This window comes from Siphateles boraxobius, unplaced genomic scaffold (genome assembly GCF_051911475.1).
Source record: "Siphateles boraxobius isolate OS27281-9 unplaced genomic scaffold, OSU_SipBor_1 63, whole genome shotgun sequence".
Classification (NCBI taxonomy): domain Eukaryota; kingdom Metazoa; phylum Chordata; class Actinopteri; order Cypriniformes; family Leuciscidae; genus Siphateles; species Siphateles boraxobius.
In genome coordinates, this window is record NW_027509190.1 from 1,862,738 (window position 1) to 1,876,748 (window position 14,011).

Consider the following 14,011-nt stretch of genomic DNA (forward strand, 5'->3'; position numbering starts at 1 on the left):
ACGAAGACATGATTTGGACACAAACGAAAAGGCAAAACTTTACACTAACGCTTTACAACGATTTCTTAATGTGGTAAAACAGCGTGATATGGAATGTAACACTCTAACCCTTACAATGCCTCAAGAGACAACTGACACCCCCCATAGTACCGGAAATAGCACCAGTGACATCACTGATGATGCAATTGTATCAGAGGTACTAAACAATGTGTCTCAGAGAAGCTTGAAAAATATAAAATATATTATGGATAAAATGTCCAAATCCAAACATCTGGCATCATGGACTGACAATGGAGAGTTTGTTTATAAAGGACGAATCATCCCCGGATCCCGTGTGTTTGATCTACTGAAAAGTGTGACGTCACCACAGATGATACGTGACAACAGGCGTCCGGTGGGGTGGCCCGAGTTTCTGGATGCGTTTGCAGAGCTACACATACCTTATTCGACTGTAACCAACTAACATGTTAGACACATGATTGAATCACTTAAAAGAAAAACAACCGATGGAGGTATTGAATCGCGTAAAAAAGAAAAACATCCGATGGTGATTTTGAGACTGTACCACCTAAATCTTCGAAAAAGGTTGGATATTATGACTCAGCAACACACATACATTCAAACACACTGGATGAAAGTGTATTTAATTGAGCTGCATTAGACACTAAACACTGGTTGAAATTTTAACGATTATATGTGTTGATGTAACAGGATTTGTCTGTTTTACAAATATAACCATATGGGTGATTTAGTGCAACCTATTTCAAAACTGTGAATTTCATGAATGTTTTTATTTATTATTTTAAAAGATGTGTGTGATGTTATTGTTTTCTGCTGTCAAATAAAAGAAAGAAACATTTCATCTGTTTACGTGTCATTTTATTTGTAATATATACACATAAATAATACATCACAAATTAATATGACTGGGACATTTTACCAGATTGCACGCACTGTATACACTTAAATGATTTACTATCACAAACACAGGGTTTCAATTTTTCACAAAAAGAGATACCATAGAATCATTTTTTAATAGATTATCATTATGGTAAAATTTCATTATATTTTCATACTCAACCCCTCGCGACATATGATACAGAAAAAAGACACAATGCTGTCCGCAGGTGACAGATGTATAATCTTGTACTTGTCTGGTAGAATAATGAACATGTGTAGAATTCTTTTTTAGAAAATCTTGAATAGATCTCGGAAACAAATTGCATCCGATGGATTACCGAAGCTGTCGAAAAAACATGCGAAACCACTTCGCCCTATGTACATTGCTAGCCAGTGCTGACCCGGATCGCCCGATGCATCTGTATTAGAAATTAACAGGGCAGGTACATCTAACAACGCTTCTTTGGGGAGGTAGTCGCTAGGAAACACTCCTAGAAAATTGATATCACATATGTTGTCCATGATTCCTGTCAACTGGGGCAGATCTTCTGTCGGATAACATCTCCAAGATGTTAAATACCATTTGACTAGTAACCAAAAATCCAAATCATAGTCTCTACTGCACCAATTTAATTGATATTAATACTAGTGTAGAACATTGCATAGAAACTGTGTCTATTCCTCGTTTACTAAGATCAAATAATAAATCTACTGCAGGATCTAGAAAAAATCTAATTGTTATTAAAACAAAAAATCTCGCTATTAGTGAACAAAAACAATTTCTAAAGCTAGGTCTTCTAAACATTAGATCGCTCACACCTAAGGCGGTTATTGTAAATGAAATGGTCACAGATAATAATTTCGATGTTCTGTGCCTTACTGAAACCTGGCTTAAACCAAATGATTATTTCGGTCTAAATGAGTCTACTCCGCCAGGATACTGTTATAAGCATGAGCCCCGTCTGATCGGTCGTGGCGGCGGTGTTGCAACAATCTACAGAGATATCCTTAATGTTACTCAGAAAACTCGTCATAGGTTTAATTCGTTTGAAGTGCTTGTGCTAAATGTTATGCTCTTAGATGTAAGAAAAAAATCCCTATTATCTCTAGCATTGGCTACCGTATATAGACCTCCAGGGCCTTACGCCAATTTCCTAAAAGAGTTTGCTGACTTTCTATCAGATCTTTTGGTCAACGTCGATAAAGCATTAATTGTTGGAGATTTTAACATACACGTAGATAATTTAAATGATGCGTTAGGGGCTGCGTTTACAGATTTATTAAACTCCTTCGGGGTCAAGCAAAACGTCACCGGACCAACTCATCGTCTTAATCATACACTCGATTTAATTATATCATATGGAACCGATCCAACCGATATAGATATCATTCCACAAAGTGATGATGTCACTGACCACTACTTGGTAACTTGCATATTACGCACTGCTGTAATATGTCATGCTGCGCCACGTTATCGACCAGGTAGAACAATTCGTCCATCCACCATAGATCATTTCTCAAATAGCTTATCTGATCTGTCTCAGCTGCTGCCTGAACCCAAACAAACAGATGAATTAGACGAACTAACTAGCACTATGAGCAACATTCTCTCTAGAACATTGGATATTGTTGCACCCATTAGATTAAAAAAGGTCAGAGAAAAAAGTATAGCACCATGGTACAATAATACTACGTATGTTTTAAAGAGAGAAACCCGTAATTTAGAGCGTAAATGGAAAAAAACTAATTTAGAGGTCTTTAGAATCGCGTGGAAAGACAGTATGTCACTTTATAAAAAGGCACTTAAAACGGCCAGGGCTGAGCACCTCAGCAAATTAATAGAAAACAACCGAAATAATCCAAGGTTTTTATTTAATACCGTGGCTAGACTAACAAATAAACAGACGTCGTCTGAACAAAATACCTCGTTACAGTTTAGTAGTAATGATTTCATGAACTTCTTCACCGAGAAAATTGAAAGCATCAGAATCAAAATCGTAAACGTTCGATCTTTGCTCGCGCCTTATAATTCGGCCGCAATTATCACCCCGCAAGAACAATTACAATGCTTTACAACCATAGAACAAAAAGAGTTAAATAAACTTATCACTTCATCTAAAACAACAACATGTTTATTAGATCCTATACCAACTGAACTACTGAAAGAAGTGTTACCTGTAGTGGAAGAGCCTCTTCTCAATATTATTAACTCATCTTTATCTTTAGGTCATGTTCCAAGAACGTTCAAGCTGGCAGTTATAAAACCTCTTATTAAGAAACCACAATTAGATCCAAATAACCTAGCAAATTACAGACCCATTTCGAATCTTCCATTTATGTCAAAAATATTAGAAAAAGTTGTGTCCGCTCAACTCGGCTCTTTCTTGCAAGAAAACGACATCTATGAAAAGTTTCAGTCTGGATTCAGGCCACATCATAGCACTGAAACTGCGCTTGTTAGAATCACAAATGATTTACTTTTAGCTTCGGACCAAGGCTGTATCTCAGTACTAGTTTTACTTGATCTTAGTGCTGCGTTCGATACTATAGATCACACAATACTCTTAGATCGACTACAAAATTACACTGGTGTTCAAGGACAAGCATTAAGCTGGTTCAGGTCATACTTATCTGACCGCTACCATTTCGTCTACTTAAATGGAGAAAAATCGATTATAACTTCGGCAAACTATGGAGTGCCGCAGGGATCTGTGTTAGGCCCTTTATTATTCTCAATATATATGCTGCCACTTGGTAATATTCTAAGGAAACATGGAATTAGTTTCCATTGTTATGCTGATGACACTCAAATATATATTTCCTCACGGCCAGATGAATACGCTAAATTATCCAAATTGACAGACTGTGTTAAAGATATAAAAGATTGGATGACGCATAATTTTCTTTTATTAAATCCAGACAAGACAGAGGTAATACTTATCGGTTCTAAAAACCGTCCACAAAACCTTTCACAGCACGACTTTAACATAGTAGGATGCCCTGTTACTCTATCCGCTACAGTAAAAGACCTGGGTGTTACATTAGACTGCAACCTGTCTTTTGAAAAGCATATTTCATATGTTACAAAAACAGCCTTTTTCCACCTTAGAAACATTGCTAAGCTACGTAATATGCTATCAGTCTCTGATGCAGAAAAGTTAGTTCATGCATTCATGACCTCGAGACTAGATTACTGTAATGCTTTATTAGCTGGTTGTCCTGCATCTTCAATAAACAAGCTACAGTTAGTCCAAAATGCAGCCGCTAGAGTTCTTACTAGATTAAGAAAATATGATCATATAACACCGATTTTATCATCACTTCATTGGTTACCTATAAAGTTCCGTATTAATTACAAGGTATTGCTTTTGACTTATAAAGCTCTAAATGGTTTAGCTCCAGTCTATTTAACGGATCTTCTATCGCCTTACAATCCATCGCGCTCTTTAAGATCACTAGATTCGAGGTTTCTGGTCATTCCTAGGATATCCAGATCCACCAAAGGAGGCAGAGCATTTTCACATTTAGCTCCGAAGCTCTGGAATAGCCTTCCTGATATTGTTCGTTGCTCAGACTCGCTCTCCCAGTTTAAAACTAGACTGAAGACGCATCTATTTAGCCAGGCATTCATATAAATTTTTTATCTTACAGTTACTGTAAATTCGGCCTCTAGTTCATAAACGCCAGAGGAGAACTGGCCCCCGACTGAGCCTGGGTTCTCCCAAGGTTTTTTTTCTCCATTGGGTCACCTGATGGGGTGTTAGGACACCATTAGGTCACTGGATGGAGTTTTTCGGTTCCTTGCCACTGTTGCCTTTGGCTTGCTCAGTTGGGGATATTCAAATTAATTAACCAATCATACCATTGATCAGCTCTACCAAACTTGGATGTCTTTTTTCCAGTAATAAACAAACATTAAGTTGTTTTGATTGATACTGTGAAGCAGCTTTGATACAATCTGTATTGTGAAAAGCGCTATATAAATATATTTGACTTGACTTGACTTGACTAACTGTATCGTGTTCATTTCAGTAGTGTTCAGCAAGCACCTGTCTTCGGTTTGATATTTCAAGAAGAGGGTCAAAGGTTGCATAAATTAAAAGATTCACAGTGTGCTCTAGAGGCTCTCTAAAACGTGCTTCTAATCTAATATTTCCTGATCTAATAAATGACACATGCTGTCCACATTCATCGTCGGGTGTCAGGTTGAACGCATAGAGAGTGTATCCATTGAGAAAATACTCTCCGTCTATGGCCAATGGCTGGTTCTTCAGATGTCTACCTGTCGCAGACACCAGTTGATAAAACTCTCTTACGGCATTTCCTAAGTTATATTGTGGCTGAAACGGTCGATTAGGGAGATACATGCCGTCAGAGGTGAGATTTATGAATTCTAAATTAAAGTGTTAAAGGCGAGACACTACAGGTGAATAGGGTAAAATTTTTAAATTACAGATATCATCATGAAACTTTACCAGTTGATTACTCACATGAATTGGAGAAAAAAATGTATTGCAAGTTTTTTGTAATTTTTTGTTTAAATATGCTAATCAGGCTATATCTAATTAAATATACGCTAATTTGCCTATATTTTGAAGTGACGTTTTTTGAAGATGAAAAAAACAAGGTTCAAAATTATTGTTGCATTTTGTTGATATATTCAATAAAAAGACATTTTCAGAGGGGATTATGAATATCTCCCTTTGTTACCCTATAAATCAGAAAATACTGCCAATAGTCTTAAAAAATTGATTTCCGCCCTATTTTTAGGCATAAAATGTCATATAAATCAGGCCAAAAATGATATATCAACAAATCCCTCTGAACAAACCTTCACAATATAGTTAGGAATAGGACTGTACAGTTTGGTGTATGTAGGTGCTACTGAAGTGGAAAATCGTCACTAGGAGTGTGAGAAAAAACTCATTTTGAGAAAACGGCCTTTAAAGATTTGTATGGCAAAATTCCACTAATTTCTATTGAAAGCCATGAATTACAGACAAAATATGTTTTAGGTACAAGTAAAATCAATGCATCACACTGTTTAACATCCAAAACTCATCATTGCTTTATCCATCACTGATCATAACATCCAAAACAACACTTCAACACATCAAAACCACACATCAACAGTCCATCACACAGGTGAATATGTTTCTGCCTGAGGGACTCACAACCACTTTAGGATCCCAGAATTACAGATTTGTTAAGTATTATATATTAATTATATTATACAAAAACTGAAATGTGTTGAGTAATGTAATTGTTTTGTATATATAGCGTGTAAAGTATAGTATTATGTGATGCATGTATATAATGTCAGAGCGCGTCACGTGATGATTCTGAACGAATCACGTTGTCAGAAATTGGCATCAGCCAATGAGATGCGCATTTCGAGTTAAATCGCCGGTTTTACTTTCAAGATTGGTTGCTGATAAACAGGAAATGACCATATTTGGATCAGATAGCGTTGCAAAGGAGAGAGAGAGCTTTCTAACGGTGTGTGTGTGATGACAGGGTGCAGACAGCGATCGCGGAGCGGCAGGATGATTTAGAACGCCAACTTTTGATGAATTTATGTGAAATCTACACACGCAAACAGAAAAGGTTAAGTAAAATAAAGACCTAAATGTGTATTTTGGACTTTTTTTCAGCACAAGTCTGAAAGAAGACATGTTATTGAAGACAAATAGCCCAAAATCTCAAAATTGTCCAATGAAAAAAAAAACGATGTTTTTGCCTGCCGTGTCTCGCCTTAAAGGCGAACGGGTTTTTATCATAGGCACCTGTAAACTGAGTCCCGAGGAAGAGGTTTTCATGGTTAGAGATGCGCGCTCCTGCTGGTATGGAGAAATTTTTCACAAAGACACTGTCGATAGGATATTTGGCCATGCTCGAGAGGAGCGCTTGTGCATGCCCCAAACGCACCGCAGGTGATACAGTGACTCTCTTGACAAAGAGTGATGCAGAGAGTATTTTTAGTTTATAATCGACAGCGTCAGCACGCATCAGACAGAATGCATCTTTTGCTCTGGTTAAACGAAGACGAATATCAACACCGTTCACTAATAGTTTCGGTTGAAAGAAAATATCACTGTGTATAGGTGCTAGTAGCTCCACAACATTGCTAGCTTTGGTGAATGCTGCTCTTTTTGTTAAGCCTTCGTTACCCCCGGCTGGGTCTACTGTGTCCATTCGGCCCGCGGAATCTTTGTAAAAAAGTCCTGCACTAAAGTTACTCTCCAACGTATCTCTCCCATAATAAATGAGCGTTTCTAAAATGCATCTATATGGATAGGTATTCGAGGATTGGGATACTAGGGTATCTCCTAACGATACATCAACCTGTGAGAAGATACACGCTCCAGGATAATTAAGAAGCCCTACCGGAGCGCCGTCTGGAATATCACCACCGTTCGGAAGAGTTATTTTGACACGGGTAAATAACAGAGTGTTATTCAAATCTGTGTAATCTTCACCTGTCCCCGCTATGAAAAATTCTATCGGAGATAAATCTGTATTAGCTGAAATCGGCGGAATCTCCACATAAGTGTTTTTTTCAATAGCTGTTTGTGTCAAAGGGACAGTAAACAGATCCAGCTCGGTCTTGATGCATTCGTCAGACATGCAATGTAACAGAGACATTTTTTAGAATATAGTATTGGATCGTCTTTTCAATTTTGTAGTTCTTTTCACACGCATCGTACGGGTTCTTTGTTTGATATTGCGACTGAGCGCTTCTTACTGATGCGTATGGTTTTCTTTATGCCATGACCACGCCCTCTTCTCATACGGGTCCCTGGTGGTTTTAGCCGTCTACGCCCCATGACCATAAGTCCATGCCCGCTCTGACCGTCATCATTGTTATATGAATTTGTTAGAGCTGTAGTTACGAAATCACTTACTATGTTTTTTGCAGCGGCTTTTAGATGTGGTTTTGCTATACTGAACCCCCTTCTAAGAAATGGGATTGCCATTCGATACAAGCCCCTAAACAATCCGCCGATTCCTGATGCAAAACCGGAACCGTACATGACACCACCCCCTGCGTAACCGGGCAAGCCGTTTCCGGTTTGAGATTTGTAGTGCGCAACATAACGATCGGGGTCCGACTGGTACGGAGCGAGATAAACCATTTAAAAAAGGTGTTGTTTCACGGGTCTAAAAGTGAAGTTTAGATACAACCTTCCCGTAGGTGAATGGTATCTCTCTGTTTAAGTCGTCTTTAACCTCAATAGTAATCTCGTTAATACTGGTTTTATTAAGACGCACGTAGTGTGACTTGTCGTACCTGACACAGGCAGCTTTGTTTGTTTCCCCTTCGATAAGTACTGTACCTAGTAAAGGTACATACAAATCTCCAACTGATCGGTAGTCTATCATATCTGTGTACACATATAGGGTATAAAAACCACCTCTTATATCAGCCTGGAACGGTGCGTATGTGACTGATGTGACGTGTGTGTCTTGATGCTCATCCGAACTGTTTGCAACTTCCATAGGAACACCGGGTTTTAATCCCAGTATAACAGATACCTTACCATAAAATGTCAACGAAGCCCTCTGGCCTGCTTTCAGAAATATCTTATTCTTTATATGATCGTAGCCGAGCTGCACCCGCGGGGGGAGAGATGCATTTATTTCTCTGAGTAATACGGGTATATCCTCAAAATAACCACACTTTAAAGCATTCCGGCTCGTAGATATTTTTAGGGCTTTCCGAAAAGTTTGGATATTAAGGTAACCCCTTACACTGTGCAGTTTGCCGTTATTCTGTAATAGGCTTTGATCACAATCGATAATAAATACAGCGTCGTCCTCATTGAAGGTGTACCAGGTCAATGGATATTCAAACTCGACCAGTGCCACTTCCCACAGGCCTTTTAAATGTATACTTCTAGCCAACCTAGTTCTGCAATTAGATATACGATTCTCAGGATAGACATTAGTCGAAGCATTGCAGGGAAGTGTAACGTAGAACCCCTCCTCAGACATGATTTACATAAATGACACCTGTTACGAATTCACTATAACTTTAAGATGGTTTGCAGATCCATCGCCTGTTTTTTAGGAATCCAGCTGTTGAATTTAGAAGGCCACCCCCACCACTTGACTAACACACACATGACTTTCCCACAGCGTTGTTTATCCAGTATTTTTTCAACCTTGAAAGATGCATCATTACTCACGATAATCTTCTGTAGTTCTTGTTCATAAAAACAACCAGCGATAATTTCACCGTCATAGTCTTGTAATCGGTATACGGGAGGGATACGTGGAATGCATGCGGTTATTGTGAAATATTCTTCAGTATAATTTTGCTCGTACCCTTTGGCAAAAATATTCCGGACTTTAGAGATTCTCACTACATCTCCAATTGAGAATTTAAATTTGGGTGTCTCCTTACGTATTTGTAAAATACGAAAATGTTTATTGAAAAACTCTGTGCCCTTATCTGTTTGTAGCTTTGTTGGTATACGCCCCTCCCGCAGAGTAGACAAAAAAGCTTTCATCACTTCCGGCCCCGTCTTATTTTTAAGTACACACGTCCATGCGAATTTACTGAAAATATCAATAACTGTAATTATGTATTTAATATTATCATTCTGTTTCGAGTATATCGACATATCAACCAAATCAGCGTGAAACTGATGGTCTTTTCGATACACTACCACACGATTCCGTTTATATTTTATTGGTGCAGTACGATGGAGAGTGTATTCGTCTTGACTGGAGAGCCAGTCGGTCACCTCTTTATCAGATAGTCTTACGTTGTATTCCTGCAATACCGCTTGTTTTAATCTGTCCTTACCACCAAAAGCACCAGAATTCGCTGGATCATAGTATATCTTCTTCATTAGCTCTGACATGTCGACGCTATGAGTTTTTCAGACAATACCTGAATCACTTGCATTGTTGTTCAGTTTTTATTTTTTACAAACAATCAGCAAACAACAAAGTTTTTTTTTTTTTTTTTTACAAACAATCAGCAAACAATAAAGTTTTTTTTATTTTTTTTATTTCAGGAATATCTATTATTTTATTTCAGAAAATAACGGATCACTTACAATGTTGTTCACTTTATTTTTTTTACATACATAGTCACACACAAAAGGGTATATCAACATAATCATTTTTTTTATTTTAGAATAGAGAAAAGAACAGGGTTACAAGGGTTTAATCATGTATCATCCAAACGTCAAAAGAAATTTCACACACATTTCAAAATTTTTCTCCAGGACGAATTCAACTAAAATGTCAATAATTTTACAAATATCAGAATCTTTATTTCTCAACAATTTGCAAACATCAGTTACATACGTACATAGACATAATATGTTTCCTATTTTAAGGGAATCAGCATTTTCAGGCATTAGATCGAGAATGTTTTTGATAGTCGTACATTTATGGATTACAGATATGTTCACCATATTACTCCAGTCGTCCGATGACTTCCGCACAGCATTCATTTGACACGTTAATTTCGTTAGACGGATATCATCCGCAGACTTTCCGGTGTTTGTAGCATGATTATCATCGATAATCTTGTACAGCAGGGTTGATAATCCACATTTAACACGCAGTTTAAAGAAATATTTGAGAATCCAGAATGTGCAGAGGTTCCACATTTTCACACGAGGACAGGTTCAGGGTCTTCAGCAGCAGCAAGCTTCCACTTCTCGACAGCGGACTAAATAATTTCCTCACAACTTTCATCCACAAGTTTCTGTCTGATAGATCCCAGCTGCTCCACAATGTAAATCTCATCCTTAAGCTCAAACAAGATTGTCTCGACAGCACCTTGGAGTCTTTGCAGATGTGATGTAGCACGATACAGACTCAGCGATTGAACTAGGATAGTTTTTAGCTCCGGTCTGAGAACCTTCAGGCTGATCTCGTCAAAACATCCATAAAAATAATATCCAGGTGGTTCGAACAAACACGAGTGCCTCGTTTGGGATGGGTGGTCTACGATACAGCCGTCGCAGCTTTGTTTCATCCGTTTATCGATCAAATATTCCAATATGATTGTAACTACACTTTTAATAATCCGATGTCCAGCATCGCCGAGACACCCGTCTGGCTCATCAGCAGACGTGTCAGCGTTCACAGGGGATGCTGTACCTGCATTTGTAACGGGCCCATTAGCTCCATAGTTCGTGAAGAACGCCAAGTTGTGATATCCAAGATCTGTACAAAATGTATTCATCCAGTCGACGCTTCTTTCCGGTGCATTTGATAATCCTGATTGCGTGTATCCATCAACAGCTCCAAGAGGAGAGAATCCGGGGTGAATGGTTTCTTGAGACATAATGCAGAATGAGTTGAGTTGTCAAGGGAGGTCTTTTTAATGCTTGTAGAATGTGGGCGGTGCTATATGAACACCCCTCCTACTGGGCGTGTACCAATCCGGGTGAAAGAGCTTCACTTTAATATTATTGTAGCGCTCGTACGCATCACACCATTTGAAAAGTTTATCAATTTTGGCAAAAATGTCTTCCAGCACGGGCATATCCTTCTACTGAAACATGAATTTTAAATCGTAGTATTTAAGGTGGTTATCCTCCGAGATAGGCCATGCCCGTTTGGGTACATCTGACCCAAAATCAGTGCAAAGGATGTAAATGTAATCCTCGGGATGTTTGTTAACGTTGTCCGCCAGCAGCCTGTATTTTGTACCCATCGTTAGACCGTTCCACTCCGCTATAAAGAGGGGCTCGTCACACCCTTCTTTCATATCTTTCCAGACGCAGGTGAAAAATAAGATCCAGTCTCGTTCTGTGAAAAACAGATGCGGATCCTCTGTTGTATTCCTTGTAAATCTCTCATCGTTATCCACATTAATCAAGACTTCGCGGTTGTTCTCTTCAAAATTGTACTTGCACAAACGGCCGCCAGACAAATGAAAAACATATTCCACATCGTTCATGGAGAAATCTTGTTAAACAAGATTGCTTATTCCGCGGAGCTAAAGTCAAATCCTCCATAGCCTCATCAATGTTTCTCTCGGGGGTCTTGGGTTCTGTTGCCATAGCCATTGCTCCTGAATAGATCTAATAATCCACAATCACAACCGTATTTTGCGTTGAAATCGTGGCGTTTTTAAATAGAAAGCCACGGAGGGAAATCCCTTAGAGTGATGTCATCGTAAGTGTCAGTCGTAGCTGACCAATGAGACATGTGTGTGTGTGTGTGTGTGTGTGTGTGTGTGTGTGTGTGTGTGTGTGTGTGTGTGTGTGTGTGTGTGTGTGTGTGTGTGCGTGCGGGAACTCTGTGTTCTATTCCCCTCGATCCATGTGTGGAGATGTGTGTGTGTGGGAACTCTGTGTTCTATTCCCCTCGATCCATGTGTGGAGATGTGTGTGTGGGGGAACTCTGTGTTCTATTCCCCTCGATCCATGTGTGGAGATGTGTGTGTGTGGGAACTCTGTGTTTTATCTCCCACGCTCCAGGTGCGGAGGTGTGTCGTGGGAGGAGTCAGCGTGTGGTGCACCGTACCACTCCCGTTCAGCCATTTCTGGTCGGAGTGCGGAAATGATCACGAGTGTTTCACAGCGTTTCTCACAAAACCTTTTATAATGTCTTTGTTCTTCTTTCAGCAAAACTGAGTTTTGTAAAAACGTAAGACTTTTTTAACTTTATACAACGTTTTTAATACCTTTAAACACTAGTTAATTGTAAAAGTACAACTTTTCTTCAAACGTATGTTAGAAAATAAAACTATTTGCATGATACTGATTATTGCTTTTATTATACATTTTCTTAAAAAAGATTAAAATTTTGTTTTTAATGTTTTTTAATCATTTTGAACATTTTTTACATTGAGCCCTAGTGATCGTGGGTGATTTTCCACACTTAATCTGTTCAGACCAATATGGGGAGGAAGGGGAGGAGTTAGCGTGGGGAGAAATTCCATGCACAGGTGTACAGGCCGGAAGTGGGAGGGGAGGGGAGGGGAGGGGAGGGCTGAGTATCTCGGGGGATTCCCACTGTGTCATAAACGGGGAGGCTTTATGGGGGGCAATAAAACTGTCAGTTTGACGAAAGCCGCCCTTATACCTCTCTCTTCCGCAGTTCAAAACTGGGTGAAAACAAGCGGAGGCATTTTAAATATAAATGCTGCAATTCGCTACAAAACCCTTGCTTTTGAGACAGGTGAAGGCCATCGTACCAAGGAGCTGTAGGCAGACTGCCATGCCGAATGACCTCTGTTTGGTTGTTTGGAATTTACAGACTGTCACACTGCTTGCAGAGTAGATTATGGGAAGGAGCCATCTCCTAAAAAGAACATACACCTCGTCAATAGGTGTCTGTAGTGTAGTGGTCATCACGTTCGCCTAACACGCGAAAGGTCCTCGGTTCGAAACCGAGCAGAAGCAGCGGTTGGATTCTCACAGAAACTTTAAACTGTTTGCCACGCTAGGTGGGTGCAGCGCTCATTTCCTTTATATGCTTTTTAAAAAGCGTGCACCTAAAGATTTATGTCTGCAACCTGAAGACGTGTTTCCGTAGTGTAGTGGTTATCACGTTCGCCTCACACGCAAAAGGTCCCCAGTTCGAAACTGGGCGGAAACTGTGGGTGGTTTTTGCTAAAATTTCGTATGCGATTTTCTGTTGAGCAGGTCAGTACACTTGCACGGATGTTTGTGGTTTAATCTCTTTAGAAAAGGACAAAAATAAAACAAATGACCATTGAGGTTTCCTTTACAGTAATAAAAAATGTTTGGTCTGCCAACAAAATTAGCAGCTTTTTGCCATGTTAAAAACACTGGGCAGTCTATAGCTTCAGTAGCTTTTGAACAAGCGTACCCTAGAAGAGGTGGGACTGATGTCCAAATCAAGTTTCCGTAGTGTAGTGGTTATCACGTTTAGTTTACACCATGCGGCCAGTCGTATGTAGGTGTAGAGCGTTGCTTGCCAATAAGAACGCAGGGAATTCCAGCAAGGCGGGCCTGAAAAAATACACGAAATTACAGGTTCGAGTCTCGTCTCGACCACAAATACCATAAAGTGTATCTAGATTAAAAAATTATTAGAAACTCATGTTAAGTACGATTTACATATAATAAACTAACTTTGTGCACAAAATAGAATAAAACGTGTAAGATTA

General features: G+C 39.1%; 2 non-coding genes across 2 annotated transcripts; both read left to right on the forward strand.

Annotated features, from left to right (window-relative positions):
• Positions 1 to 13,207: 13,207 nt before the first annotated feature.
• trnav-aac (transfer RNA valine (anticodon AAC)) lies at positions 13,208 to 13,280 on the forward strand. Its single transcript has one exon. It is a non-coding gene; the product is annotated as a tRNA-Val (tRNA).
• A 123-nt stretch (positions 13,281 to 13,403) lies between these two features.
• On the forward strand, positions 13,404 to 13,476 carry trnav-cac (transfer RNA valine (anticodon CAC)). The gene has a single exon. It is a non-coding gene; the product is annotated as a tRNA-Val (tRNA).
• Positions 13,477 to 14,011: the final 535 nt, after the last annotated feature.